Source organism: Oryctolagus cuniculus, chromosome 5 (assembly GCF_051225735.1).
Source record: "Oryctolagus cuniculus isolate XC-2025 breed Fujian yellow rabbit chromosome 5, ASM5122573v1, whole genome shotgun sequence".
Classification (NCBI taxonomy): Eukaryota; Metazoa; Chordata; class Mammalia; order Lagomorpha; family Leporidae; genus Oryctolagus; species Oryctolagus cuniculus.
The window spans coordinates 24,666,908-24,694,642 of NC_142871.1; the positions used below are offsets into that span (position 1 = coordinate 24,666,908).

Genomic DNA, 27,735 nt, shown 5'->3' on the forward strand with positions numbered 1-27,735 from the left:
TGAGTAGTATTAGCCTTGTCCATACATAATATTAATTCATGAACCCTACATGTCTATGTAACTGCCAGCTCCACTCTCCACTTCCAGGAACCAAGAAGGTGTGTAAATTTAACACATGATCATGTCATCTACTAATCCTTAGAGTCAACATTCTCCTAAGTGTGTTCTGCAGAATTCTATTCCCTCCAGATGCTCTGTTCCCAAACAGCATCTGGTTTTGCAGAGAAAGGCCAGAGAACTTTGAGAAGATAAGGAAGACTGGAGGCTGGGCAGCCACAGTAGGACCAGATTTCCTCCCTAGGATTCCGACTCCTGGCCTCATTTCTGCAGCTGTTCTAGACAACATAAATTCAATTAAGGCCAATTACCCCAACAATGCCCTGACACACACAAAGGGAGCTCATGACAACACTAAAAATGTGTTTAGTGAGAAATGCAGGTAGCCTGAAGCAAGGACACTGAAGGGAGAAAGAGAGAGGCCAAGCCTTGGGAAGCAATCTTTGTAGTAAGTGCGTAAAAGTCTTCAGCAAGTGTTTACTAACGGCAGCAGCCCCAAGAGACCATCATGTAGCCTCTCTTGAAGAACTGGATTCTCTCCACCTTCTCTGGTAACTGAGAACAGTGGATTTCTTTTTCATCCTGCCTGTTACAAACATTAGGGTAAACCTTGATATTTAAAGGGGCCGATGCTGTGGCGTAAAAGGTAAAGCCACTGCCTGGGACACCAGTATCCCATACAGGCATAGGTTTTTATTCAGCTGCTCCACTTCCCATCCAGTTTCCTACTAATGGCCTGGGAAAAGCACCAGAAGATGGCCCAGGTGCTTGAGCCCCTGCACCCACATGGGAGACCTAGAAAAAGCTCTCGGCTCCTGGCTCCAGGCTGGCTCACCCCAGGCCGTGTGGCCATTTGGTGGGTGAACTAGTGGATGGAGGATCTCTCTCTCTCTCTCTCTCTTTGACTCTCCCTCTCTCTTTCAAATAGTAAATAAATCCTTAAAAAAACACCTTGATATTTAACATAGGTTTTGCATAATTCATGTTTCCTCCTCTACAGCCTGACTTCCCTTATTCTTATTTTATGTATAGTACACATGCTCTTCGTTGTAAGTTTTCTCAAACATTGTATGGATATAGTCAGAATATAAACAAATAAGAAAATGAGTAAATGAATGAAAAAAGGGTCAAAAAAATGATAATGAATGGATTTAAAGGGGGAACCACACAGAAGCTTCCTCTCCCTCCCCTTTAGGTTACCCAACCATTCTCACTCCACACTCTCGCTTCCAGAAGCAAGTAACAATAGTTCACTGAATTGTTACTGATTCCAAAGGACAAAGTTAACTGGGTTGGGGGCAATGAGTTCTTTACGTAAAATGAGTTCTTTTTATGTGAAAAGTGTGTTCTTAATGAAATACAGTTTGGATTTGTTCAGACTTGTTCGACACAGGAAGTCAAACACCACTACCCACAGTGGCAGGTGGAAGGAACCCTGCCAAGACTCTGCAGGTGGATTAGGGGCATCCTGACTACTGTTGCCTTCCAAGGATGGTCCCAACCAATTCAGGCATGACTGGGCATTGAAGGGTGGCAGGACTCTGGAAACCTCTTCTAACAGTTGCGTCAGTCCCCACCCCTGAGGACAGGCTCATCCACCAAAGACAGTTCTATCCTCAATTTGAGTGTGGAGGTGGCAACTACAAGGGCAAGTGTCACTGGGCTCAGACCAAACTCATGGCCAATTCAGTCACTGTGGCTTACTTTCTTATCTTTATTTATTCTTTGCTCACATTCAACAAAAAATTTAATTGTTTTCTGCACCTGTAAAAATGCCTAAAGACACAAAAAGGTTTTCAGGAATCCTGGATTCTAGACCCAGAACTCCTATAACCAGTTGCATGGTTTGGGGCTATTACTTCACATTCCTAGGCTTCTAATTCATGAACTGTAGGGTAACAGACAAGATTCAACAGTCTCTGAACACAAACTCAAGTCTCGTGTGACCCTATAGCATGAATCAGAGTTGTTCTATAATCTTTGCCTTTGCTTAGGGCATCTTTAAAAAACTCATCTTGTACTAAAAAAAAAAAAAAAAAAAAATCATCTGAGAGCGGGGAATGTACCTGGTTTACGCTTCTGCCTTTCCCTGGTGGATCCTTAGTTTTCCCTGTTGGATTCTTTAGTTTTAGTTTTGAGTTTTCTTTAATTCTAATTTATTCTCAGCTAAAAATTCCTCTCCTTTCCTCGTTGTAAACTCTGGAGGTTTGAAGCAGCAGCGTGGGCTTCCTGCCAACAAGCCAAACCAACAGCTTTGTTCTTTTGCTCTACCTCCTATGAACAGGCCTTGATAGGAAAACGCCATGGGCTATTTGTTTGGTCTTTGGCTGAGAGCACTTTTCACACATAATGCAGATATCTGTGCACAGGGCCAAGGAGAACAAACGACAGGCAACTGAGCATGGAAGGTATGTTGCTGGGGCACAAAATTCCAACCACTGCTCTCACAGAAGGACAAGCATCTCATTCTTCACCTTTTAAAATATTTCCCTCGTGTTGATCTAGTGTCTGTATGTTTGTGGAGCACATTCATGGGCTCCAAGGGGTTCTGCATTGGCATGAGCCAGAGAGGTCATTCTAGTCCAAGTTGTCCTGCACAGCAGGGCCATCGCAGAACATTCCTGAACCGTGCTCACCTGCTTCAGAACATTCGGAGGAGGATCTCAGCAGTCGGCACAGACCCTTCAGCTACCAATAGCCTCATTTTTAGGAAGGGGTTGGGTCCTCACAGGAGTCAAAATCACATTCCCCATAACTTCTGCAGATTAATTAAACCCAAGTTCTCAGGGGCTCTAGACTACAGTAAGTCACTGAGAGAGGAAAAGAGCAACAGTCAGCTCCATGTGCTCAATGACAGCAAAGCAGGCTATGGGAACCTCCTAGAATTTGCCACCAGCTGCTCTTGGCCCTTTAAGCTCACACTCATCTGTTTAGCAACATTACCAGTGCCGGGGAGCCTCTCTCACATCCAAAATATTACCAAGGAGGAGACATGAGGGGCGCAGACCTCTGGAGGCCATAGCAAGGCCTCTCCCTGAAAACTATGTCGCCAGTTGGGTAAATAAATGACTCCCGGCTACTCACTTTCATCCCAATTGAGAAAAGCTTGAGTGGTTTCAAACACAAGATGAAGCAAAATCATATGTTTCACTGTCTGCACTGTGTGAATGAATATTTTCAGTTTAATCTTGAGTACAACACCTTATTAGATATCCACTCCTTGCATACCTGATGGAGAACAGCTCATTCCCTTTCCTGTCCTTATCCATCTTCTCTCCCTGCAAGACACCAACCATGCCCTCACATGTATGTCACCTCCCTGAGAACCAAAATTCTGCTCTGTTTATCAGTATGTCTCCAACAAAGACTTGCAGGCTGTTGGCAACTCAGAAATTATGTGCCTTTGTCAAATAAATGAATTTTTAAAACAGGCTAATAATGATAATGGTTTTGTTTTCTACCCTTTCCTAACCGCCAATGTAGAGAAAGTATAAGAGACTTGTGGCAGGCATGGAAAGCCAAGACACTCTGGGAAAAAAAAAAAAAAAAAAAAAAAAAAAAAAAAAGACCTAAATGAAAGATCTCTGTGAGTGAGATCCCAGTGGAAAGAACAGGTCTTCAAAGAAGGAGGTACCTTTCTCTGAAGGGAGGAGAGAACTTCCACTTTGACTATGACCTTGTCTAAATAAGATAAGAGTCGGTGAACTCAAAAGGCTTCCATAGCCTTGGAAACTCATGACTGGAGCATAGGGAGATTACTGATGCCATAAACAGGAGTGTCAGTTTGTAAAGTCAACAACAGGAGTCACTGTGCACTTGCTCCTCATGTAGGATCTCTGTCCTTAATGTGCTGTACATTGAGATTTAATGCTATAACGAGTACTCAAACAGTATTTTACACTTTGTGTTTCTATGGGGGTGCAAACTGTTGAAATCTTTACTTAATGTATACTAAACTGATCTTCTGTATATACAGAAAATTGAAAATGAATCTTGATATGAATGGAAGGGGAGAGAGAGTGGGAAAGGGGAGGGTTGCGGGTGGGAGGGAAGTCATGGGTGGGGGGAGCCAATGTAATCCGTAAGCTGTACTTTGGAAATCTATATTCATTAAATAAAAGTTAAAAAAAAAAGAGACTTGTGGCAAAACCTTAAGGTACAATAGCCTCCTGTCTCCCACCTCCTTTACACATTGGCTAGGATAGTCAGAAGGAAAATTCTCAGCTTTCTGTCCTATGGATCATCTGAAAAAGTCTCTGTATGCACCAAAGAAGGGAGCCCATAGTGTCCTGAGGCAGACAAGTAGTAGCGTGTAGTACTTCCCCGGGCCCTCCATAAATTAGAAATGATTTATGATGTCCTTCTCGCTGTGGAGTGGTGACTGTGCAGCCTGCATTCAGGAAAAGAGGCTGCGGCATATGCCACTAGCTCCTTTCAGCACAGACTTGGCCAGGATTGCATATTGCTCTGGAAGTCTCTGTGAGAATAAATCTTGTAGTCAACAAGTCACTTGTGTAGAGTATTTGGCGAGGAAGGACAGTCCTAATTCTCAATTCTAACACTTTTTAATGACTGGACAAAACAGAAGAGCAAATAGGAAAGCATTAAATAAGTGTGCTATGTTATCTTCTTGGTTCTCAGTAGTGAATGGTCTTACTGTAAAACTGTGACAGACATACAGAAACTGCTTGTCTTGTGTAGAAAGTATTCTTTAAGAGCTGGCTGGGGTTCACTCCTCATCAATACTAGCTGCAGGAAACAGAATGTCAGAGAACGGTCTCCTTTTTAAAAGACCTTTCACAAGGCAAAGGTAGCTACGTCACTTAGAGAAATCAACCACCACAATGCCATCCAGCAAGACACTTGTGAAAACCTTCCAAAACATCCCAGGAATGCAAGGCAGTGAACTAAAACCAACATCCCCACCTACAACACTCCCAGGCCTGGCCATTTTCTTGTTTATCAGATGACACCACTGCCCTATTCAGAGATCTTCAGAACACAGAACAAGTTGAAATCCTTGGATCAGCAGCATAGCTTTACAAGGCATCAAAACGAACCCTTCTTCCCTTCACTTTTCCTCTGCATCTTTGTCACAAGATCAATGCTAAAGTCAAATTTTACGTCTTGCCATTTTCTAAATATCATCTGTACCTCTTCAGCTTCATTCCTTCATATATTGTTTCTTTTATAAAAAAGATATATTTATTGGTTTCATAGGCACAGGGAGTGAGACAGACAGACACATGTGAGGGGAGGGAGAGAGAGACAGATCCCACTGATTCACTTCCCAAATGGCTGTGAAAGTCAGGTTTAGGTCAAGCTAAAGCCAGGACCCCAGAATCCTATCTGGGCCTCCCACATAAGTGGCAGGGCCCCAAGCACTTGGGCCATCATCTGTTGCTTTCCCAGGCTCATTAACAAGAGGCTGGATCAGAAGCAGGGCAGTTAGAACTTGAACCAGGATGCTGGCATCCTAAGTGGCTCCCCAATGCCTGCCCTCACTTACTATTTCCTCTTCTTAGAAACGTTTTCCCTATCACTCACTCACTGATGAAATCTTCACTAGAATTTTAAATCCTCTTCAAAGAGAGTCCCCTGCATGGCAATCTCGCTACCCCAACTAACTGGAATTAAAAACTTTCTCTGTGCCACGAAAGCACTTTCCAGTACTATAACATCTCTGTGCCTCGGCTTCCTTTTCTGTGAAACAGAATAACAGCTGCTACTTTTCTGGTTCTTTCGTACATTAACTGACTTAAACCAATAAAAGGGCTTACAGGAGTACCTACAATCTAGCAAGTATCCAATAAATATTGGTTATTATTATTATTATTTCTACTGTAAATGACATGTACATTGTTCATTGTTACATTTATATGTATGTAGCTAAATATTCACATGACCCTAGCCTGAGCCCTATGAGTGAACTCTTAATTTTCATTTCCTCCCCATAATGTGGAAATATTCTATTGCATAGAATAGATCTTTGGGAATTAGACATCTTTTTGAGGGACCAGGTAGGAAGCCTTGTCTAGCATCATTTTCTACATCTCTTAGAAACAGACATGATTTTTTGGCTTTGGGAAACCACCTTGCCCTTTCTTACTCCATGTCATTTGTGTGATGCTAACCCATGCCTGGGCTCTAGATTCTAGGCTCCAGCTTCTGGGCTTAGCCAACCAGAGCCTACTACCTCCCCGGCACTGGTGATTAGTTCAGAGAAGGCCACATGTCCGAGTTGCACCTATAAGATTCAAGGCTAAGAAGTTTGTTGGGACAATAGGAAAGTAAGGATTTCCCTTTCTTCTGGAGTTGTTATAACAAGCTGAATATGAGCCTAGAGTTGTAATAATCACTTTGCCTTCACAAGAAGAGAGCTTAAGTTTAAAAGAAAAAAAAAGTCATCTCAGAGGAACACAGACTCAAAAGAGGGAGAGAAGGATTCCAAATCATAGCTCTTGAACACCTGGATCCAATCATGCCTGAAGGTTGTGTGCCCCTGGGTTTTTCAGTAACATGAACCAATAAATTCCCTGTCTGCTATGATTCATCTGCAGAAGAGCCTGACAAATCAGAAAGGTATCCAATAAATGTTTTTAAATTGAATTTTCTTTCAGCAGAGATGAAACATTCTCTAGGTTTGTAGGGCAGAAATACGAAAAGGAGAACTATCTAGACCTTCTTTTCCCCCTCTGAGAGTTTGAAACTTGGTCAGGCCTTAAGAAAGAGGAAAATGGAGAGATCTGTGTCCCTTCCTCCTCTTGGGAAATTAGTGTCACAACTTCCTCCAGAAACCTGATAGTAATCATCTATTTATTTCGTGCTTAGAGACCATGCTCATATTTCTTTTTTTCATCAATCCCTCCCAAGTGTCCCCGAAAGATTGGCCAAACCACTATTTTCACTTCCCTCCCACAAGTAAGGATACTGGGAGTTAGACAGGCTCAATACACTGTCCAGTCACATAGTTGGAGCCACGGTGAGCCCAGATGTGTCTCGCCATCAATGCCAAGTCCAATCTGCATTGATAATTACAAGAATTTTGACTTTCCCATGAAAGGTACAATGCCTTCTAATTTTCCTTCAACACATCAGACGGAAGAGTAACTTTCAAAAGTTAATTTTAAAGGGTAATTTTTAGATGGCAGTGAATTCTCACAGTTCAAATTGTAAAGGCTGGAGGAAAATTTTTCACTCTTGTCCTGTCCCCCATCCACTCCAACTGAAGCCTGCCCTTACTCCAAAAGCAGATAATCACTTTTACTAGTGTCTTGTGTGTCTATCTTCCAAACATTCTTTGGTAATTTCAAATACTCACTTTAATTTTTGCCTTTATTTAATATAAAAGGTAGGATGGTTTACAAAGTGTTCAGCATCATGGTTTTTCACGGAACTGTGTGTAACACCTTTAAAATTTCAGGTAGTAGGGGTGACGGGAAAGGATGAAAAGTGGGATAGACCAGGTGATTGTGCAAACAGCAGAAGTCAAAATCAGTGCTGTGGCCAGAGGGGTTGAGCTGGGACCGGCAAGGTCAGATCAGCCCTAGGGAACCTATGGCATTTCTTCCAAAGGGATCAAGGTTCAGGACTTGAACAATGTAAGTCCTTAACTGCAGATACGTCAGGAAGTACAAGTGATGTCAGGGGAGGAATTAGCACACAGGAATTGTAAGCTACGTGAGCCCTTGCCTGTCCTTCCTCCTCCTACTCTGACTCTCATGAACTCACAGGAAATACAAACACCCAAGACAGGTGCTTTTGGATTCATTCAGTTTAATGAAAAGTTGTGTGTCTCCGTTTCCTGTTTCTTTACAGTACAAGAGAGTAAACTCAAGACAGAGTGGGACCACAGAATGGATATTTGAAGTAAGGATCACAACAATCTTCCTTAGAGTAGTTCTATTCTAATTTCACACCAAGAACAGGCTAGAGAAGTGACTTAAGAATGAACCTCAGCTCCTAACAGAGATGAGGTTTTTCAATCTAGAAACAATACCCATTAGAGAAGTGCCAGGGAGCCTGAGGATCTAACTGATACCCTTCCCTGTGACCTGGTCTGGGACAACTCTGCACAACAGCAACTGTGGGGGCCAGCACTGTGGCACAGCAGGTGGAGCCGCCACCTGCAGCACTGGCATCCTGTATGGGCACCGTTTGGAGTCCCTGCTGCTTCACTTCAGATCCTACTCTCTGCTATGGCCTGGGAAAGCGGTAGACAATGGCTGAGGTCCTTGGGCCCCTGCCCCGACATGGGAGCATCGGAGGAGGCTCCTGGCTCCTGGCTTCAGATTGGCCCAGCTATGTCCCTTGGGGCCATCTGGGGAGTGAACCAGCAGATGGAAGACCTCTCTCTCTCTGCCTCTGCCTCTCTGTAACTCTGCCATTCAAATAAAGAAACAATTTTTTTTTTTTTTTAAAGAACAACTGTGATTGAGATGGAAAAGTGTCTCATTTCACATTGGATCAGGCAGTCAAAGGCAAGGAAGCTTAGATAAGGAACAGATTTTATGATACCAAAATTTCTAGGTTAAGACATTCTCACTAGTGCCTTGGACTAAAAAGGTCCTGAATTCTTCATATCTTAGGCTAATCTGGGAGAGGGGAGCCGGGAAGGAAATGTATCCTGTCTTAATTTAGTTAACCCATGGACAACACACGCTCAAACTGATACGTGGGGGTAACTAGCCCAAGTTAATAAGATTTGAGTAGAAAATTTTGCAAAAATCATGCTTATTACTTTTATATACATATACGTCTAATTAGACAAGATTTCTCAGGTGATTAGAAAGTTTTCTTGAACATATTAAACATTTCTCTCCTCTACCTATGATGTTGTCTACAAAACTGGCCCAGGCCTAGGCTAACCCAGCAGGATAAACTACACCTGATTCCTGCAATGATCAAAGAGTAACTTCAACTCAAATTTTTATTTTTAAAAAATGTTTTGGGCCGGCGCCGTGGCTCAATAGGCTAATCCTCCACCTTGCGGCGCCGGCACACCGGGTTCTAGTCCTGGTTGGGGCGCCGGATTCTGTCCCGGTTGCCCCTCTTCCAGGCCAGCTCTCTGCTATGGCCAGGGAGTGCAGTGGAGGATGGCCCAGGTGCTTGGGCCCTGCACCCCATGGGAGACCAGGAAAAGCACCTGGCTCCTGGCTCCTGCCATCGGATCAGTGCGGTGCGCCGGCTGCAGCGGCGGCCATTGGAGGGTGAACCAACGGCAAAGGAAGACCTTTCTCTCACTGTCCACTCTGCCTGTCAAAAATAAAAAATAAAATAAAATAAAAAATAAAAATAAAAAATGTTTTTGTTTACTTATTTTCATTTTATTTGAAAGAAAACAGACAGAGAGATGAATAGAGAGAGAGCTCGTCCATCTGTTGAATCACTTCCCAAATATTCACACCAGCCAGGCCAAAGCCAGGAGTTGGGAAGTAATCAAGGTCTCCCACAAGGTTGTCAAGGACCCAAATACATGAGTCACCACCTGTTCAGGGTATGCATTGCAGTAAGCTGTATCTGAAATGGATGGGCCAGGACTCAAAGCAGGCACTCCAACAAGGATGTGGGTGTCCCACCAGGGTAGACTAAAGCTGCGCACCCACCACCCCACCTTCAACTGAACTTTTTATTTCCAAGATAAATGTAAAACAGTAAAGCCTAGAGAAATGTACCTTTCCACTGTACCTGAAGTCATAAATGTTTAAAGTTTGAGAGCAAAGTTAACTTTCTACTTTGATATAATGGTTTCTTCTAATGGCCTCCATTTCTACTCTCTCAAATTTTCTGATATTAGAGTGCTATCAGGCTGTCATCCTTCTTCTTGAAGATTGAAAGATGAGCAAGTAGAAAGTGAATCAAGATTTACATACTCCACTTCATACACATTACATCTAACAGTATACTCTATACAATAGAATAGATGTATTTAAAATATACAGACATATACATTATAGATAGAATTTTTAAGAGGGTTATCTGTGTCCTAGATAGAAGTATGTGAAGTCTATGACATTTAATAAAGTATTAATAAAGTATTATTATAATAACTAAATAAATTTCATGTAGAAATATTTATTCTATAGTTCTATATTAAAACTACTATGTTATCATCATTATTTTACTATGTATATATATATATATATATATATATATATATTCTTCCAAATTGTTTAGTCCTAATAAAAACTTCAAATGAGTAACAGGAAAAAAATGGTTTTCCCCTTTTATTAAAAAAAAAAAAAAAGACTTTACTTCATAGTGCTGCACATGTAGCAAATTACCCAAGAAAAACATTTTTCAAACCTCACGGGGGTGGCAACTAAATTGAACTTGAGCTGAAAAATTCAGCAAAAATGACTTCATAATGCCAACAATGTCAATGGCAGATTTAAAATGGGTGATTACACTTTTGTTGGTGTCACTAATATTTTACACTTGATTGATCTAAGGTTTTCTTTTAAAAACAAGTTGCAGAGGCTAGGGGAAAGTGGAAAAATGGGAATTACTATTAACAGGTACAGAGTTTTAGTTTTGTAAGATAAAAAATTTTGCAGATCTACAAGAAACATACCAGAAAAAAAATAACGATCAGAAAAAAAGTGCATACAGAGAAATAACTAAAGCAATCATCATGCATCACTGTGGTGAAAATTCCTTCTAATTTACTTTTCATCTTTGGAATAAAGAAAACTTAATGAGTCCAGTTTCGAAACCTAGAGAGTCTGATTTGGGCAAGCAGTTGAAGAAAAGACAAACAGATAACAAACGCCTTTCACCTTATTCAAAAGAAATAGGAATTAAGATTGCAACTTATATTCCAAGTGGGAAACAAATCAGGAAAACATGTAAGCCAAAAACAGTCACTTTCCAGGACTTAGCTCTCAGTGATAAGGACCGGATTAGTATCACAGGATGAAAAAAAAAAAAAGAAAGAAAATCACAAAGGGAAACAATATGCAGAGGAAATAAAATAATGGGCTTTCCTGACATGAGTTCTCTGACCCAGGCCAGAAGGAGTTCTGTAGTACCTTTAAAAAGTGTTTAAAGTGGCACCACTCCAGAGGAAAATGAAATTAGGAAACTATCCACCCAAGGAAGAGACATAAACAATCGGATCCTCTCTTAAAGCAATACAAGTCACTTTGTCTCACCCCAATAGAAGCCTTGTTTTGTTAAGAGATCAATGAGAACATTGCTCCATTTCTCTACATCATCCTTAGGAATCAAATGTGATAAAGAATAAATAGACAAGTTAACAATAAATAATACATTTCATTCTAGTGAGTAGTGAGTGTGATTTTTTTTTTGACAGGCCGAGTGGACAGTGAGAGAGAGAGACAGAGAGAAAGGTCTTCCTTTTGCCGTTGGTTCACCCTCCAATGGCCGCCGCGGCCGGCGCACCTCGCTGAGAGTGTGATCTTCTTAAAATGTGATTCATATGGGGCCAGTGTTGTGGGGTAGTGGGTAAAGTCGCTGCCAGCAGTGCCGACATTCCATATGGACACTGGTTCGAGTCCCGGTTGCTCCACTTCCAATCCAGCTCTCTGCTATGGCCTGGGAAAGCAGTAGAGAATGGCTCAAGTCCTTAGGCCCCTGCACCCGTGTGGGAGACACGGAAGAAGCTCCTGGCTCCTGGCTTCACATCGGCACAGCTCCGGCCATTGCAGCCATCTGGAGAGTGAACCAGTGGAGGGAAGACCTCTCTCTCTCTCTGCATCTCCTTCTCTCTCTGTGTAACTCTTCCAAATAAATAAATAAACAAATCTTAAAAACTGTTATTTGTATTCAGGAATCCACGAAATCATTAGCATGCACAGCTCATTTGGGAACATCTTCACAGCTGCTTGTGAAAATGCCTGGCTTATCCGAGTTCACCTCCCTAAAAGACCCTCCCCTAGAAAAAGGCTGCAGACTGGAGATACCGGGCAGCTCCACAAGTCCAAAGCTCAGCTCAGATTAAACAAATGATATCCCATTTTCCAGAATGTACAGGAAGTAAGGGAGTCTCCTCAACTCCATTTACAAACAAGACATTGTGGTTTATATTTATCTGTGCATGGTACACCCTGATGGATTTGCCATCCATTGTACAGCTGGCTATTTTAAACTTGTGATGGAATGTTCCCGTGTGTATGAATCCACTCATTTCAATTATGACAAATGTCCAAAGTGCATTCATATTCTACCACTCTTTCCTATAAATGAGCTTTACCCCTGGAACAGACCTATAATGAATAATAAATGATGCTTAAGTAAAAGGTGGGATCATAATGATTCTTTCTTTCCACCTATGGATAGAAAAATTGAACCAAGGAAAAATATTTTCTGCAGGAAGATTCAAATGGAGAATAGGGGTCTCCTTTATATTTAATATATGATTAATACATATTAAAAATGAGCAAATCTTTTTAAACGGCATCATATATATTTAGGAAAACAATAGAAGAATTTTTAAAAGTATGTATGGTAAAATTATTCTCTTTCTTGTCCACAGGATTTCCAACACCCATTTGATGATTAGGCTGTTATAAAATACATAGGTACACAAATAACTGAACTGAAACAAACTGGCTTTTTATGTCAATGATGCCCCCACATTGACCTTTGAAATGCTGTCCATACACAGTGGTCATAGTTAACATAAGTTCATTATCTATTCATGAGAGTATAGGTCCCTGCCTTCTCCATTAAATTAGTGAAATATTCATTTTGTATAGTATGGCTTTTCCAGATTCCTCCAGGCTGTTTTAAGCAACTCTGAGTGCTTAAAACAGTAAAGGATAAGTCCAGAACTTTCCAAATCATGAAGATGCGCTTTCAAATGTTCCCTATATGAGACTGGATAAGGCCCATTCATTCACTCAACAAACATGAATGCTAAGCATAAGGCATGTACTATTATGTTTTCTCAGGGCTCTAATCAGAGAAGAAAACAAAATTCCCCATCCTATGGCATTTATATGCTATTGGGAATGACAAGATAACAAAGAATAAAATAATTTCTAAATGTCAGAAGGTAAAATGTGCTAAGGAAAATGAAAAAATAAAGTAGAATAAGAGGGATCAGGAGTGCTGAGGCAACTACTTCACACCCACTGGGATGGCAGTAATAAAAAAGATGGATAATAACAACGAAGAAATCTGACTGCTCCTTTATGCTGGTGGGAACATATAATAGTATAGTCACTTCTGGCAGCTCCTCAAAATATTAAGCATCACATTACCATGAGTCAGCTATTCCATATCCAGGTATAGAAACAAGAGAAGTGAAAACACAGGACCAAGCTTGTACACAAATGCTTATACCATCATCATCCATAACAGCCCAACAAAGAAATAAATCAAATGTCCATCAACTTATGGGTAGATAAATAAACTGTAGTATATTCATACAAAAGACTATTATTCAGCAACACAAAGAAAGAAAGTAAAGGAGGCCTGCGCTGTGGCGCAGCGGCTGGCATCCCATATGGGCGCCACTTCAAGACCCGGCTGCTCCACTTTCAATCGAGCTCTCTGCTATGACCTGGGAAAGCAGCAGAAGATGGCCCATGTCCTTGGGCCCCTGTACCCACATGGGAGATCCGGAAAAAGCTCCTGGCTCCTGGCTTCAGATCAGCGCAGTTCCAGCCGTTGCAGCCAATTGGGGAGTGAACCAGTGGATGGAAGACCTCTCTCTGTCTGCCTCTCCTCTCTCTGTGTAACTCTGACTTTCAAATAAATAAGTAAGTCTTAAAAAAAAAAAAACAAAAAAACAAAAAAACAAAGTACTGATACACGCTACACATAGATAAATGCTGAAAACATTATGTTACCTAGAAGTCAGTCATAAAAGACCACAATTCTGTGGTGTGACTCCCATCGAAGTGCTGAGAACAGGTCAACTTACACAGATAGAAAGCAAGGCTGGGGAGACTGGGGTAAAATGGGAAGTGACTGTTAATGGGTATGAGATTTCTTTTTAAGGGTAATGAAAATGTTTAAAATTGATTGCAGTGATGGCTATGCAGCTTGTGAATAATACTAAAAACCACAAACTGTACATGTTAAGTGGGTGGATTGTATGTTATAGGAACTATATCTCAACAAGACTGCTTAAAAAGTATGCTAGGGGACAGGGGCAAGGTTGGAAATAGGATGATCACAGTAGATCTCCCAGAGAAAGCAGCATCTAAAAATGGACTTAAGGAGATGAGGTAGTTCGTTAACCATGAAGAAATGCAGAGGAAAAGACTCCTTTGTTTTTCTATTAAAGCTCTAGAGGGGGACCATAACTAATAGAAGATATGAGAGATAATCTGAATGGTCCCAAAACAATAAACTGAATTTGCAGTTTAAAATTCTTTTAAAAGAGAAATTTTCAGGCTCAGACTTTCACTGTTGAATTCTATCATTTAAAGAAGAAATAACAATTCTACAAAATCTTTTTCTAGCAACAGAAGATGAAGAAAGTGGTCCTGATTTATTTTTATGAGACCAGTGTCACTCTGATACCAAAAGCAAAGGTAGTACAGGAAAACTAAAGACCAATATCATGAAAGCTCAAAAGAAAAATCATCAAATAAAAAATCATCAAATAAAATCCAGCAACTTATAAAAAGGATGATATACCACATCCCAGGAAAGCTAAACTCGTTCCTGATACACAATCTATCAATGTAATGGACCATAACAGTAGTCTAAAGAAAATTCATGCAATCAGAACAATTTATTCAGAAAAAGCATTCAGAAAATTCAATATCAGTTCACAGTAAGCACTCTCAGAAAACCAGAAAAGGAACTTCCTCAACCAGGCAAACTGCCTCTCCAAAAGGTACACCTAGTATCACTGTGCTTTTCCCCTAAGATTGTTCCAGGCAAGGAATTAGGAGACTAAGGAATCTTCACTAGGACTATTAGAACTAGTAAGTGAGGTTAGCAAGGTAGCATGATATAATTTTATTTCTATAAAAACAGCAATGAATACTTGGAAATTAAAATAAAAAACAGATAATCATTTACAATAGTTAAATAAAAGACAAAGTACTTAGATATTAACCTAATATTGTATTCTAAAATTCAAAATTCTGATGAAAGAAACAGAATATATCTTTTGCAGTACAGAACCTTCTCAGCTTCATGTAATCCCATTTATCAATTTTGATTTTGTTTGCCTGTGCTTCTGGGGTCTTTTCCAAGAAGTCTTAGCCTATGCCAATGTCTTGCAGTTTCCCCAATGTTCTCTAGTAATTTGACGGTATTGGGTTGTAGATTTAGGTTTCTGATACATTTTGAGTGGATTTTTATGTAAGGTATAAAGTATGGGTCAGGTTTCATAATTCTGGACGTTGAGATCCAGTTTCCTGAGGACCATTTGTTGAAGAAACTACCCATGCTCCAGGGATTGATTTTAGCTCCTTTGTCAAAGATAAGTTGTTGTAGATGTATGGATTGATTTCTGAAGTTTCTATGCTGTTCCATTGGTCTATGCGTCTGTTTTTGTTCCAGTAACAGGCTGTTTTGATTTTAACTGCACTATGGTAAGTCTTGAAATCAGGTATTGTGATGTCTCCAGCTTTGTTTTTGTTGTACAAGATTGCTTTTGCTATTCGGGGTCTCTTCTGTTTTCACATGAATTTTAGCATCATTTTTACTAGATCTGTGAAGAATGTCATTGGTATTTTGATTGGGATCACACTGAATCTGTAAATTGCTTTTGGTAGTGTGCGGAGCAATCCGGACTGGACTGAGTTACTGGAATTAAGACTTATTCTATGCATCTGCTCTCCCACAATATGGCGCTGGGAGAGAAGTAAACAGCTTCCACACAGCTGCCTCCAGTTCAACTAATAAACTGTAGGACTTGCTCCTGATTGGAGGAGAGCAGCGTACTCGGCGTGTGGGCAGCCGAGTTAGGATTGGCGGAGGAGGACTATAAAGGAGGAGAGAGACGGCATGCACCAGGAACATCTATGGGGAACATCTAAGGGGAACATCTAGCTGAAGGAACACCTGTGCAGCCCCCGAGACGAGCCGGCCGGCGGTGTGCCGCTCCCCTGCGGAAGTGGGGAATGTGGCCATGGGGAACTGCCCTTCCACGGAGGTGGAAGGGATAGTAGCCAACCCGGGAAGAACCAGCAGCAAACCCGGGGAGGGCCGAGCAGACAAAAGAACAGCGCAGGGACTTAGTGTCGTTCCTCCATGAAGAGGGGGAGCGACATAATGGTGCCGTGACTCGGATATGAAGCCTAGGCAGGGTTTAGTGTCGTTCCTCCACGAAGAGGGGGAGCGACATAATGGTGCCGTGACTCGGATATGAAGCCTAGGCAGGGTTTAGTGTCGTTCCTCCACGAAGAGGGGGAGCGACATAATGGTGCCGTGACTCGGATAGAAAACCTAGGACGGATAGGAAACCTAGGACGGATAGGAAACTTAGGACGGATATGAAACTTAGGAGGGAAGAAACGGGAAGAACTGGGAAAATATCGGAGAGAGACTAGCAAACAGCCTAGGGAAAATATCGGAGAGAGAGGGAAAATATCGGAGAGAGAGACTAGCAAACAGCCTAGGGAAAAGCCGGACGAAAAAGGTGCCGGAAGAAGCTATTGAAAGCCTAGGCATAGACTCAGATACGGACTACGGGGGGAAGCTGGGAGAAATCTCTAAGGTCGAAAGCGAAAGTGAAAGCTAGAACAAACAGACTCGGACGCGGACTGTGGGGAGAGGCCAGGAGAAATGAGGGAGGAATATTGTTGGAGGAAAGCTGGGGGAAATATACCGGGTAGAGAAAAATGTTAGGGAAAATGAAGCCGCGAGTGCAGGCCGAGGCGGATACGAAAGCCACTTTGGGATTCTCAAGTTAGCCCGGGAATAGGGGGCGAAAGGTTGAAACCAGAAGCTGAAACGTAAGCCAGATTGGGATCCGTCTGATTAGCCCGGGGAGCAAAGGACGGGAAGCCAAACCATAGGGGCGGAGACGTATGCTGGGTTGAATTCGCCAGGCTAGCCTGGGGAACTTAGATTGAATGCTAGTGGCGGACACGTAAGCTACGCTGTGTTACTCGCGGAAGCCGCCACGTGCAGAGAGAGCACGGGGCGTGAATAGATAGGGAACGGGGCTGGCGCGAGGCCGTGGTGCAGACGCGAAGGGTGTGGAGACCGCGGAGCGCGCGAAGCCAAGCCGCGCAGAGCCGGGAAGCCTAGCAGATGAGAGAGGCGCAGGCTGAAGCGGCTCAGAGCCGGAAAGCTGCCGAGAAGCAGCCTCGGGGCGGGCGCAGCCGGGAAGCCGCGGGGATAAGAATGAGACCGGGAGGCTGCGGGGATAAGAGAAACAGAAGTTTAGAAGTAAGATGAGAGAAATAGGAATGCTGGAAGATAGAAGTAAAATGGGAGAAATAGGAATGCCCGGAGATAGAGAAATAGAGAAATAGAAAGGCCTCCCTACAACACTGCACTGTGAGAGCTTGGATTCGGTCTGCCTGATTAAGTGAGGCGATGAGCACGATGAGCGCCTGCGGCGGCTAGCAGCTTATGCGCCGCAGGTCACCGAAGACAGGCACGAATTAACATCAATAAGGCCTCCCCACAATAGGCACGAACCAACACTAATAAGTCTCCCCCACAATACGGCGATGAGAGGACCCGGATTCGGTTTGCCTGATTGATAGGACTTGTAAGAGCCTGTGGCAACTCTAGCAAGTAGAGCAGAGTGTGTGCTGCGGGACACCGAAGACAGGCGCATATCAACGCCAAAAAATAAAAAGAAAGGGGGATCTGTGGGGAGCAATCCGGACTGGACTGAGTTACTGGAATTAAGACTTATTCTATGCATCTGCTCTCCCACAATATGGTGCTGGGAGAGAAGTAAACAGCTTCCGCACAGCTGCCTCCAGTTCAACTAATAAACTGTAGGACTTGCTCCTGATTGGAGGAGAGCAGCGTACTCGGCGTGTGGGCAGCCGAGTTAGGATTGGCGGAGGAGGACTATAAAGGAGGAGAGAGACGGCATGCACCAGGAACATCTATGGGGAACATCTAAGGGGAACATCTAGCTGAAGGAACACCTGTGCAGCCCCCGAGACGAGCCGGCCGGCGGTGTGCCGCTCCCCTGCGGAAGTGGGGAATGTGGCCATGGGGAACTGCCCTTCCACGGAGGTGGAAGGGATAGTAGCCAACCCGGGAAGAACCAGCAGCAAACCCGGGGAGGGCCGAGCAGACAAAAGAACAGCGCAGGGACTTAGTGTCGTTCCTCCATGAAGAGGGGGAGCGACAGGTAGTATGAACATTTTGAGGATGTTGATTCTTCCAATCCATGAACATGGAAGATTTTTTCATTTTTAATGTTTTCTATTTCTTTCTTTAGTGTTTTATAACTATCACCTTAGAGATCTTTGGCACTCTCAGTGAAATTTATTGCAAGGTATTTAATTCTTTTTGGAGCAATTGTGAATGAGACTGACTGTAAAAGTTCTTTCTCAGCCATGGCATTGCCTGTGTTTTCAAAAGCTGTTGATTTTTCTGTGTTAATTTTATATCCTACCATTTTACCAAACTCTATGATGAGTTTCAGTAGTCTCTCAGTGGAGTATGTTGGATCCTGTATTTATAGAATCATATCATCTGCAAATAGGGATAGTTTGATTTCCTCCTTTCCAATTTGTATCCCTTTCTTTTTTTTACCTAATGGCTTTGGCTTAAACTTCTAGGACTATATTAAATAGCAATGGTGAGAGTGGGCATCCTTGCCTGGTTCCAGATCTTAGCAGGAATGCTTCCAGCTTTTCCCCCATTCAGTAGAATGCTGGCTGTGGGTTTTTTCATAAATTGCCTTGATTATATTGAGGAATGTTCCTTCTATACACAATTTGCTTGAGGTTTTCATCATGAAAGGATGCTGTACTTTATCAAATGCTTTCTCTGCATCTATTGAGATAACCATAAGGTTTTTGTTCTTCAGTTTGTTAATGTGATGTATCACATTTATTGATCTGTGAATGCTGAACCATCCCTGCATATGAGGGATAAATCCCACTTGGTCCAGGTGAATGATCTTTCTGATACAAAAGAAACACTCAGCCAAGTGAAGAGGCAAAAGACAGAATGGAAGAAAATATTTGCATACTATGCAACTGATAAAGGATTAACATCCAGAATCTATAAAGAACTCAAGAAACTCAACAACAAAACAAATAACCCAGTTAAGAAAAGGGCAAAGGACTTTAACAGACATTTTTCAAGAAAGGAAAATCAAGGGGCTGGTGTTGCGGTGCAGCGGATTAAAGCCCTGGCCTTCAGCTCCGGCATCCCATATGGACGCCGGTTCTAGTTCCAGCTGCTCCTCTTCCAATCCAGCTCTGTGCTAAGGCCTGGAAAAGCTGTAGAAGATGGCCCAAGTGCTTGGGTCCCTGTACCTATGAGGGAGACTTTGATGAAGCTCCTGGCTCTGGACTTCAGGTAGTCCCAGTTCAAGCTGTTGTGGTCATTTGGGGAGTGAACCAGCACATGGAAGACCTCTTTCTCTCTCTGGCTCTACCTCTCTGTAACTGTCTTTCAAATAAATAAAATAAATCTTTTTAAAAAAAAGAGAGAGGAAACTGAAATGGCCAATAGACCCATGAATGCTCAGGATCACTAGTCATCAGGGAAATGCAAATCAAAACCACAATGAGGTTTTACCTCACTCCTGTTAGAATGTCTCTTATACAGAAATCAACAAACAAATTCTTGTGAAGATGTGGAAGAAAAGGTTCCCTATTCCACTGTTGGTGGGAATGTCAAATGGTGCAACCACTGTGAAAGACAGTATGGAAATCTGAATATAGACCTACCATATGATCCAGCCATCCCATTCCTGGGAATATACCAAAACCAAAAAAAAAAAAAAAAAAAAAATCAGCATCTGAAAGAATTATCTGCACCCCTATGTTCATTGTAGCATAATTCATAATAACTAAGATATGGAATCAACCCAGATGTTCATCAACTGTTGACTGAATGAAGAAATTATGGTATATATACACTGTGGAGTACCACTCAGTTGTAAAAAAAAAAGAAGAAGAAGAAGAAGAAAAGAAAACAAAAATGAAACCCTGTCTTTTGCAACAAGATGGATACCTTATGGAAAGATGGAAGGATGGAAACCATTATACTTAGTGAAATAAGCCAGTCCCAGAAAGACAGATATATGTTTTCCCTGATCCAAGATAACTGACAGAGTACCTAAAATGTAATGTTTAGGAGTGAAATGGATATTCTGAGATTTGATGATTGTTTATAGCCCTTGTCTCTTCTGTTGAGTAACAGTGTTTTTGTTTTTCCTTCATACTATTTATTGAACTCTTTTACTTAGTGTAGGGTTAACTATACAATCATTAAGTAAACTTAAAAACAGATCTTAGTAAAAATTAACAGTGGGAATGTGAGAGGGAGGAAGAAGAAAGGTTGGAGGTTGGGTGAGGGGGAGGGCAGAAGAGGGAAGGATCGCTATGTTCCTAAATCTTTATATATGAAATACATGAAACTTGTATAACTTAAATAGAATTTTTTAAAAATCTTTTTAAAAAGGGAAGAAATAGAATAGAGGAGATGGAGAGGCTTAGTTCAGAGATTAAAACACACAACAGAAAAAATACATCAATTTTCCCCAAAACTGCAGTATGAATTCAATTCAATCCAATAAAAATCACAAAAGGACTTTTTAAAATATATATTTATTTATTTGAAAGGTGGAGTTACAGAGACAGAGGGAATGAGAGATAAAGAGAGCTTTTCCATCTACTGGTTCATTCTCCAAATGGCCACAACAGCTGGTACTAGGCCAGGTAGAAGCCAGAAGCCAGGAGCTTCTTCTGGGTCTCCCATGTCGATAGTAGGGACCCTGGCACACAAACCATCTTCTGCTATTTTCCCAGGTGCATTAGCAGGGAGCTGGATTGAAAGTGCAGCAGCAGGGACTTGTAACAGTGATTATATGGGATGCCAGCATCACAGGGGTGGGTTCTATAATCTGCTGCCCCACAATGCTGGCCCCAACAGGAACTTTTTGAGAAAAGAAACAAGCTGAGTCTAAAAGTCACATGAAAAGCACAGAACTAGCTGGCGCTGCAGCTCACTAGGCTAATCCTTTGCCTTGTGACGCCAGCACACCGGGTTCTAGTCCCGGTCGGGGCGCCAGATTCTGTCTTGGTTGCCCCTTTTCCAGGCCAGCTCTCTGCTGTGGCCAGGGAGTGCAGTGGAGGATGGCCCAAGTACTTGGGCCCTGCACCCCATGGGAGACCAGGAGAAGCACCTGGATCCTGCCTTCGGATCAGCGTGGTGGTGTGGCCATTGGAGGGTGAACCAACGGCAAAGGAAGACCTTTCTCTCTGTCTCTCTCTCTCACTGTCCACTCTGCCTGTCAAAAAAGAAAAAAAAAAGCACAGAACTAAATCAGTTAAGAGTTTTTAAATGAAGAATAAAGTTGGAAAAATTACACTATCTAACTTTCATTTTTATGAAGCAACAGTAATCAAGAGAGTGTGAAGAGATACATGGATTAAGAGAGTAGAACACAGTACAGAAACAGACCCCTCCCCCCGCCCCCCCCCCACACACTGGGCCAACTGATTTTTTTTTCACAAAGATGCAAAAGGAATTCAATAGGGAAAGGATAGTCTTTTCAACAAATGCTGTTGAAAAGTCTTATACATAACTTCAAAACATAATTCAGGAATAGGCATTGCACAGCAGTTAAAACACTGCTTGGGATGCCCACATCCTATATTGAGGCTCCTGGTTCAGGTCCCGGTTTCCCTTCCAACTCTAGCTTCCTACTGATACACATCATGGAGGCAGCAGGTGATGACCCACGTGCTTGCGTCCATCACCCATGTGGGAGAGCTGGAGTGAGTTCACGGCTGCTTGCTTCAGCCTGCCCAGCCCTGATTGTGGTGGGCATCTGGGGAGTGAATCAGTAGATGGAAGATCTCTGTCCATCTGTCTCTATCTTACAGTCTTCCAGATAAATAGAAATACATAAAAATAAAATACCACTTTAAAAAAATAATTCAGACAGAAAAAAAATGATGAACTGTATTTCATCAAAATTAAGAACTTTTGCTTGATAAAAGACACTTCTAAAAAATGAAATGAGAAAGACAAGCCACAGTCTGGCAGAAAATACCTCAAATTAACATCTCTGATGAAGGCATTGTATCCAGAGGATATAAAGTACTCCTAAAACCCAACAGCAAGAAAACAAACTATCCTATAAGAATTGGCCAGAAGACTTAACTACACCTTTACCAAAGAAGATGAAAAGACAAAAATGTGTTTATTGATTTTTAAAATAGTGCGAAAGGTAATTTAGTAGCAAAAGGACAATCTTTCAACAAACAGTATTGAAGGAACTAAATATTTATATGCAAAAATGAACCTTGATCAAAATCTCACATCTAACACAAAAATTATCTAAAAACTGGACTTAGATCTAAATATAAAGCATAAATTATAAAACTTTTAGAAGACAATAAAGGAGGAAACTCTTTGTGACCTGGAGTTAGGCAAAACAGATCTGAGACTTGACACCAAAAGTAAAATCTATAAACAACAAAAAAATCTATAAAGAAAAAAATTGTTAAATTAGGTTTCATCAAAATTAAAGATTTTTGTTCAGCAAGGTAAATTTTTTAAGATAACGAAAAAACAAGCTACAGATTGGAAAAAAACTAGTTGCAAATTAAATATGACAACTCGTATCCAAAATATATAGAGAACTCTCAAAATTCAGTAATAAGAAATAACCCAATCAAAAAATAGTCAAAAGACTAAACAGAAACTTTAACAAGGAGAATATATGGTTGACAGACAAGTACATGAAAAGAAGTTCAACATTATTAGCCATTATGGAAATTATGATAATTGAAATAGGTCGATCACAAAGGATAAATACTGCATGACCCCTCTTACATGAGGGGACTCCAAAAAGTTCATGGAAAATGGAATTGAAAGATAACACAGCCGGCGCCGTGGCTCAATAGGCTAATCCTCCACCTTGCGGCGCCGGCACACCGGGTTCTAGTCCCGGTCAGGGCGCCGGATTCTGTCCCGGTTGCCCCTCTTCCAGGCCAGCTCTCTGCTATGGCCAGGGAGTGCAGTGGAGGATGGCCCAGGTGCTTGGGCCCTGCACCCCATGGGAGACCAGGAAAAGCACCTGGCTCCTGGCTCCTGCCATCGGATCAGCGCGGTGTGCCGGTTGCAGCGGCGGCCATTGGAGGGTGAACCAACGGCAAAGGGAAGACCTTTCTCTCTCTGTCTCTCTATCTCACTGTCCACTCTGCCTGTCAAAAAAAAAAAAAAAATAAAAAAATAAATAAATAAAAAAAAAAAAAAAGAAAGATAACACAAATATTCCATGAACATTCTGAGGCCTCTTCATATGAGAGTTACACATAGTCAAATTACAGATAGAGAAAATACAATGTTACCAGGACGCAAAAGGAAGGTGCTTAATAGGCATAGAGTTTCAGTTCTCCAATATGAAAAACTTCGGGAGTTGTTTTCAAAATGGTGTAAAATATTTAAAACTATGAACTGCATAGTTAAAAATGGTTAAGATGGCAAATTTTATGGCACATGTTTTTTACCATAAAAAAAATAACAATGACAATACCAATGGATGTAGAGCAACTAAAACTGTTCTTTATTGCTGGTAGGAATGCAAAATTCTGGAAAACAGCTGCTTGGACGCTTACAAAGGTAAACACACTTAATATACGACCCAGCATGCTCATATCTAGATTTTTCCTAGGGAAATGCAAACTTTTGCTCAAATAAAAACCTATGCAAGATTGCTTACAAGAGTAATTACCCCAAACTGGGAACAACCCACCTGTCCTTCAACAGGTGAGTGGATAAAATCACTATATTCCTAAATTTGTATTTATGAAATACATGAAGTTTGCATATCTTAATTAAAAGGTTTCTAGTTAAAAAGAAAAAACAAAAACCTGTGGTACAATATACGATGGCCTACTATTCAACAATGAAAAGGAATGTTGGTGACATGCAGCAACCTGGTTGAATCTCTCACAGGTGAGTTATGCTGAGTGAAAGAAGCCAGTCTTAAAAGATTTCATACTGAAAGATTCCATATATGTAACATTCTTAAAATGACAGGTCCATGGTAGAGAAGAGATCACTGGTTGCCATAGGTCAACAGATGGGGTGAGGGGTATGGAGTAGGTTAAGACTATAAAACGAGGGGCTGGTGCTGTGGCATAGTGGGTAAAGCCACTGACTCCAGTGCCAGCATCCCATATAGCTGCCGGTTCAAGTCCCGGCTGCTCTACTTCCTATGCAGCTCTCTTCTATGATCTGGGAAAACAGCAGATGGCCTAAGTGGTTGGGCTTCTGTACCCATCTGGGAGACCCAGAAGCAGCTCCTGGCTCCTGGCTTCGGATTGGCCAGGCTCCAACCGCTGTGGCCATTTGGGGAGTGAACTAGCCGATGGAAAACCTCTCTTTCTCTCTTGTTCTGTCTTTCTCTGCCTCTGCCTCTCTCTAACTCTTTCAAATAAATAAATCTTAAACAAACAAACAAAAAGACTATTGAGGCTGGTGCTGCGGTGCAGTGGGTTAATGCCCTGGCCTGAAGCACCAGCATCCCATGTAGGCGCTGGTTCTAGTCCCAGATGCTCATCTTCCGATCCAGCTCTCTGCTATGGCCTGGAATAGCAGTAGAAGATGGCTCAAGTCCTTGTGCCCCTGCACCTGCATGGGAGATCCAGAAGAAGCTTCTGGCTCCTGGGTTCTGATCAGCACAGCTCCGCCTGTTGTGGCCATCTGGGGAGTGAACCAGCAGATGGAAGACCTCTCTCTCTGTCTCTACCTCTCTCTGTAATTCTGCCTGTCAAATAAATAAATCTTTAAAAAAAAAAAAACTATAAAATGATCACTCATGGGAGATTTTGGGAGTGATGAAATTGTGATGTATCCAGATTGTGGTAGGGCTACATAAAATAAACTATATACTAAAAGTCTTAGAACTGTATATACACACACATGTAAATTTGAAAAAAAAAAAAAAAAGAAAGAAAAGAAAAGGGCCAGCATTGTGAAGTAGTGGGTAAAGCTGTTGCCCACAATGCTGGCATCCCATTTGTGTGCCAGTTAATTGTCCTGGCAGCTCTACTTCCTATCCAACTCCCTGCTAATGGCCTGGGAAAGCAGCGGAAGAGATGGCCCAGGTGTTTGGGCCTCTGCTAACTCATGTGGGAGACCTGGAAGAAGCTTCTGGCTCCTGGCTTCAGCCTGGCCCAGCCCTGGCTGTTGTGTCTATTTGGAGAGTGAATCAGTGGATAGAAGAACTTTCTCTCCTTCTCTAACTTTGCCTTTCAAATAAATAATTAAATAAATCTAGGCGCTCAGCCCTCTGCTTCTATGCTGAGTCGCCTGCCTGCCTGGCCAGGTGTAATCTCTCCACTCAACCATGTAACCTCGCTCCCCCCCACCCCAGTCTGAGTGACTGGGCACTCTCTCCCAGATCCTGTCTGGAGAGGTGCCCATCCATTCTTACGGATGTCCCTTCCCTAATAAACTTTGCTACTTTTACTTTCCACTAAAATAAATAAATAAATAAGTCTTTAAAAAAGAAAGGAAAAAACCTAGCTGATCGATGAATGATGAAGAGAATTATCTTTTTTTTTAGAAGGTCATGAATATATATAAAGCAAATGAATGTTCAAATATGTTTTTATATCTGTTTCCCACATAGGCCACACCTCAGCTACTTCTAAGAACCTCTCAGGGATCACACTGGAGTTGTCCAAAAAGAATAAATATATTGGAGCCAGCATTGTGGCACAGTGGGTTAAGTTGTAGCCTATAACATCGGCGTCCCATATGAGTGCCAGTTTGAGTCCCAGCTGTTCCACTTCTGATCCAGCTCCCTGCTAATGTGCTTGGGAAAGTAACAAAAGATGGCCCTAGTGCTTAGACCTTGCCACCCAAGTGGGAGATCTGGATGGAGTTCTAGGCTCCTAGCTTTGGCCTGGCCCAATCCTGGCTGTTGCAGTCATCTGGGGGGCAAACCAGCAGACAAAAGATCTCTTTCTCACCTCTCTCTCTGTAACTCTGTTTTTCAAATAAAAATACATCTTTTTTAAAATAAAAGCAAATAAATATAACTTTTTGAGGACTTTAAGTTCATTGGCCTATGGCCACAGCCAAAAAGAGAGGCAAGGCAGGAAAAAGGTTCTGGAAATGTCAAAAAGCTATTTGTGTTTTCTGAAAGGGCACAGGTTTAACACAGCTGCACAAAACAATGCTCAGTAAAAGGCCCCTTTCCTAGGGGCCCTGTTTGCTGGGGGCCAGTTTACAGGGAAAGTTTCCAACAGGGGCTGCCAAAAGTGATCACAGGTAACCTTGACTTGCTGAGGTCCGGACCACACGGAAACTCTCCTAGTGCTCTCTCAGCTGCGACCTTTTTATTTTCTTTCTAGAAGAGCCACCAAGAAGGAAGCTATAAATATAACACAGTTTTCCCACCAAAAGGGAGGGTGACCAGAGTTGGGGAACGTCTCCTTTTTTTTTTTTCTGGTCTGGAGAAAATGAAAGATAACTAGGAAGAGTGGGAAAATAATACTCTGAAGGAAGTCAGAAAGGAAATGTCTTGAGGAAGAAAAGAGGAATGAAAACTCTAGTCCGAAAGTTCACGACGGAACTAAAAAGTAACACAAAGGAGAAGGAAAGCTCGTGACTGTGCAGCCCTGGCACTGGACAGCAGAGATACCGAGTCAAGAGCAAAGGACGAGGGCCCCTCTGTTCCTAACCCACTGTTCTCTAGCCCCATATATGCTCTTCCCCAGTCCTCCTCCGTGGAATGCCATCTTCATGAGTCTGGGGACTTTCCCTTGTGTCTAGAGCAGCACCTGGGCACATGCTGAGAGCTCAGCGAGTATGTGCGATGTGAACAGGGGACAAGGACTCATCAGTGCTGGCAGGAAGAGTGCAACAGTGGCCACTTCTCACTAAGGTGCCAGAGACACAGCCTGGGACACACCCATGTATCTCATCACAAGTAATGATGGCGGGGCCGGTGCCATGGCACAGTAGGTTAATCCTCTGCCTACAGCATCGGGATCCCATATGGGCACTGGTTCTAGTACCAGCTGCTCTTCTTCCAATCTAGCTCTCTGCTATGGCCTGGGAAAGCAGTAGAAGATGGCCCAAGTGCTTGGGCCCCTGCACCCACGTGGGAGACCAGGAAGAAGCTCCTGGCTCCTGGCTTCAGATCAGTGCAGCTCCAGCCATCGCGGCCATCTGGGGAGTGAACCAACAGAAGGACGACCTTTCTCTCTGTCTCTTTCTCTCACTGTCTGTAACTCTACCTCTCAAATAAATAAATAAAATATTTTTTAAAAAAAGTAATGTTGTCTTCTTGCAATGTGTTTCTCAGGACAGGAAAGAGGACACTAAGACCCCCTAAGTCCTCTTCAATGGACTGTAAAAAATAGCAATGACTGTCTTCCCCTGCAGCAATCTGGATGGTCAGAAGTCCTGAGTAGGAAACAGGAAGGGAGCAGGAGGTGATCTGGCTCTTCTGCCGAAGATCACAGCACACCAGAGTAGATACAGAGTGAAAACCCGCCAGTTTACGGTGTTGAAAACAAGGTATGATTGTGTGGACCCTAACATCCACACAGCCATGCTTGGTGAGAA

General features: G+C 42.3%; 1 protein-coding gene across 19 annotated transcripts in view; it reads right to left on the reverse strand.

Annotated features, from left to right (window-relative positions):
* Nucleotides 1-27,735, reverse strand: part of PHACTR2 (phosphatase and actin regulator 2) — a 324,330-nt gene that overhangs the window by 67,975 nt on the left and 228,620 nt on the right. The gene's annotated exons all lie outside the window — the stretch shown is intronic.